At 33.0% G+C, this 4,762-nt stretch overlaps 1 non-coding gene across 1 annotated transcript; it reads left to right on the plus strand.

Moving 5' to 3' along the window:
- The first annotated feature begins 463 nt into the window (after positions 1 to 463).
- LOC145629806 (small nucleolar RNA R71) lies at positions 464 to 570 on the plus strand. The gene has a single exon (XR_014111945.1). It is a non-coding gene; the product is annotated as a small nucleolar RNA R71 (small nucleolar RNA).
- Positions 571 to 4,762: the final 4,192 nt, after the last annotated feature.

Genomic DNA, 4,762 nt, shown 5'->3' on the forward strand with positions numbered 1-4,762 from the left:
TCGGTATGAAAGATAAGGATGATTTTTATAACCGGCATTGTAGGAATTGGAATAGGGGTTATTTTGCCTATAGGTTTGAAAGGCATTAACTTGTTCCATAGAGCTCCTACAATCTTGCTCCCAATGACCTACAATTCCACAATTTTCACAAAAAGCTTCATGGTTAGCAACAGCAGAAACATTAGCTACAGAGTTAGGAGTAGCAGTAAGATTATCTAATTTTTGACAAATAGAAGTTAATTGAGCTTGCAAAAAGGATACAGAATCGACATTATGTTTTCCCTTATTTGCAAACCCCCTCGGATTCCCATATTGGGAATTGTGTATTGCCATGTCTTCGATAACCTGTCCTGCATCATCCACGTTTAAATTCATAAACCTCCCACTAGCTGCCGAATCTAGTACTGATCTGGAAGAATTTCCAAGTCCATTATAGAATGCTTGGATCAATTGCCATTGTGCTAGATTGTGGTGGGGACACTCTCTCTGTAGATCCTTGAACCTCTCCCAAGCCTCATATAATGTTTCGTCGGCCTCTTGAGCGAAGTTCTGAATAGCACTTCTTAGTACCGCTATTCTCTTTGCAGGATAATATTTATTATAAAAGTTCAAAGCAAGAGTTTCCCAGTCAGTAATACCAAGTGCAGTTCTATTCAAACCATTAAACCATAATTTTGCTTTGCCACATAAAGAAAAGGGAAAAAGAATCTCCCTGATTTGGTCCTGCGTAACCCCGGCTTGTCTAATGGTGTTACAATATTGGCAGAAATCTGCGATGTGAAGATTAGGATCTTCACCCTTAGCTCCGCTGAACTGCTTCCTCTCTATCATAGTGATAAATTGGGGCTTGATCTCAAATTGAACTCCATCTAGAGCCGGAGTAGGAGTAAGGTGCGGGAAATCTGAGAGCTTCGGTTGCGAATAATCACTGAGTTTCTTCTGGGCCGTCATCTCTGATTCTGAATCTGAAGGAATATTTGTATCACTAGAATCAGTGGGAGGATCTCTTCGATCGTTGTCCTCCTCAGAACCCGCCAGAATTTGTCTATAGAGTCTCCTTTGCCTATGAAAAGAACGCTCGATCTCAGGATCAAAAGGGATGTCACCTGATCTAGAACACCTGGGCATAAACAAAGAACTAAAGACAAATATGAGATTTGCCTCAAAGAACTAATGTTCTCTGAGGCAAAAAGGGGGATAATCTAGACTACAAAAATATAATCAGAAAATAAAAATAAAACCGTTTCCCCGGCAACGGCGCCAAATTTTGACAGGGTAAAGTCGTATCCCCTAATCAAAAATAATTCCTAAGTCCTCTAACTAAAGTAGATATGGAAGTAGGGTCGATCTCCACAGGGAAACAAGTCTTTTTAATTCTAATTAATTAATATAATCCAGATTATCTAAGTAACCAATATTTTAAATATGATTTCTATACTACGAAGGATGAGTTTAGGGAGAAAAGAATCAATAATAAGGAAACCTAGGGTCACATGTTCACCAATAATTAATATTCCGGGATAGAACGAAGTAATTAATAATTAACAATGCATAGATAACATGATTAACAGGCTCTCGCAATTTATTAACCAACATAGATCTAACAGGCTCTCGCAATTTATTAGACCTAAGTTCCTATTGCTCGATTAACCAACATAGATCTAATAGCCTTTAATATTAAATCAACATCTGCTCGATTCATCAATTCAATATTGCTAAACATTCACAATCAAATTACATATGCTCGATTCATAATCTAATTGCAAAGAATTAAAACAATTCAATAGGAAATTATCATGCAATATCAACAATCAATAATAACAAACTATCCCTTCATATTAATTATGGATCCCCATAAACCCTAGAATTAAACTACTCACTAATCATCATAACTAATCCAATCAAATAAACAATTAAAAACATAAACAAGAAAATAATTAAAATAGCTGAAATTAAAGAGGAAAGAAATTGTACCCAAAACAAATCTGGAATTAATGAAGGAATTAAGAACAAGAGTTTAGAGAGAATTCTAGAGAGAGAAAAATACTAAGTAGAGAGAGAAAGTCTAAGAGAAAAAAGGTAATTAATTATCCGTACAAAACGAATATATATCTCTCCTAAAACACGAATTAAACAAAGCTTAATCAGGTTCTAACAAAACACGCGCCCGATCGGGCCCGCCTTTTTTCCTAAGCCCAGACTATTTTGCCGCGCCCGATCGAGCCTACGCTCATCCGATCGGGCGCGCCTCTCCTTGGCAGCTGGCATGCGCGCAGCTCGCCCGATCGGGCGTAAGCTTGCCCGATCGGGCCCGGCTTCATCTTCAAGGTTTGGACTTCGATTTGGGCTAGATTTCTCGGCCCAATCCATATTTCCCCTCGGGTCTCGAATACGTGGTCCAATTACCTCGTGATCCAACTAACCGAGCCCTTAATCACCGGCTCGATGGCTCTAGCCGACCTTGGGCTTCAAAAATGGTCGTGTTCCTCCAATGCTCGTAGTCGCTTCATAAAAATCCCGGGAAAATGCTCCAAAGGTGTAATTCCCTGCAAAACTTAACCAAAACTACGAAAACACTAGAAAACACATATTAGTAATAAAAATGGCCCAAAAGGGCCAAAAACACTACTAATTATGACCAAGGGACGGGGGTAAAATACTATATAAAATAGACATATCATTTATTTACAGAACACAAATTCGATTGTAATTATATTATCTAAAATTTTGAATATCCACCTTAAATCTAATCTTAGTTCATCATAGAGACAATAATTACCGATCTATAACATATTAGTTTAGGAATCACAAATGCAAATTTGATAAAAATCAAAAATTTTACAACCTTCATATATTTATAATTAAAAAATTAAAAAAAAAACTTCAAAATGACCTCAAATTTCACGATCGTGACGAAGATGATGATGATGTTGTTGAATGCTACAATGGTGATGAATTGAAGAATATCCAAATTAGAAAGACAAAGAAGTATAAAGATTGAAAGAAAGTGAGGTAAAAAAGAAAATTAACTTCTAAAAAAAAGGGGGAAAAAAGAGGAGAGAGAAATTTTTTGATTGAGTAGAAAACAGAGGAGAGAGAAAATTAATCGAGGTAAGAAAGAAGAAGAGAGAGAGTTAAGATATAAAGAGGGTAAAAAACGTATTTTTGGATTACTATATGTTCATATATAGATGCAATGGTGCAGCTAGCTTAGCTACACAAGTGTGTTGCTAAGAATTTGCGATTATAAAAAATAAAATAAAAATTTAAGGCCTGTTAGCCCACGGGCAAGCTCGACCCATTTAATAAGCGGACATGGACAAAGTATCAAGCCCGCATAATAGGGTTTGGGTTTGCTACATAAATCTACAAATTTTTGCCTACACCCCGAGGTAGGTAGAGCTGCCTACACCCCCACTCTTTCCTAATGACGTCATCTAGATTGTTTTTTCAGTACTGAATCACCGAAAATGTTCATTTTCATCATTATAAATATTCACTTATGTCTTATTAAATGTTCATTTCTTTGGAATAATTATTAAATGTTTAATTATTCTAATACGACATGAAATATTCAAATTATTATATTTTTGTATTTGTGTTTCTAGATGACTATTTATAGTAGTACGCAAGGAAAAAGAAAACGTTCATTCCCTTCTTAATAAAATCAAATGAAATTGTATACCACCAAAAATTGAACAATTGGATATTAAATTAATGTACAATACAATTCCACATATATTATCAAACACAATAAACTTCTCGATCCAAATCAAAAAATTCAAGCTTGTACTGTGATATTGGTTCATGCTGCTTGTCGACTCTATGCCTTATTGGTTTCCATCTTTTTGTCATCTTCCTTTTTTCCTTGGAGAAGTTTATTGTATTAGTCACTGTATGCATGATTCTTTTTTAACTAATAAAAAAAATATTGTATTAGATTTGAACAAGAATAAATGTTGAAAATGGACTAATATTCATTTGAATATAGACATGGATATATGCGTATAAAAATTGACATGATCGATATAAAAATTAACATCTATTAGAATATAAATGAACATATATTAATATATAAATGAATATATGTTAGCGTGGAAATGATCCCTCTACTAATATGAAAATGAACAACCTATTAATACATAAATGAACATATTTACACATTACAATATGGATATGAACATCTATTGATATATACATGAACATATATATTAGTTTGAAAATGGCCATGAAAGATAATAATTGATGAACATATACATAAAGTATATACGTAAATAAACACTCTTGAAGCTATCAATATGTATGTGATTAATCATATATCTATATGAGAAATTAAAAGGCGTATATTGAAATTCAAAATTGTAATGAACATGGAATATTTGAAAAAGATGACAAAAACATGAACATTTATCAAAATTTTAATAATTGTATTCTAATATATGAAGTCGTGAATGACCATATACTATTATGTGATTGAACATCTACCAAAATAAAAATAAACATTTATCAAAATATTTTTCCACTCCAAACTATGATAAAGAATGAACATTACGTTAATGACTATGTACTAATATATGAATGAACATTTATACGGAGTATATAAATGAACTTTTATATATAAATAAACTTTTATATATAAATGAACATTTATATTATTTATCCATTAAAATGTTAATGACAATATACTAATATATAAATGAACATTTATCAAAATGAAAATGAAAATTAATTAAAAAAATCACTATGAACTAAATTTATTAAT

Source organism: Chenopodium album, chromosome 4 (genome assembly GCF_948465745.1).
Source record: "Chenopodium album chromosome 4, dcCheAlbu1.1, whole genome shotgun sequence".
NCBI classification, from domain to species: Eukaryota; Viridiplantae; Streptophyta; class Magnoliopsida; order Caryophyllales; family Amaranthaceae; genus Chenopodium; species Chenopodium album.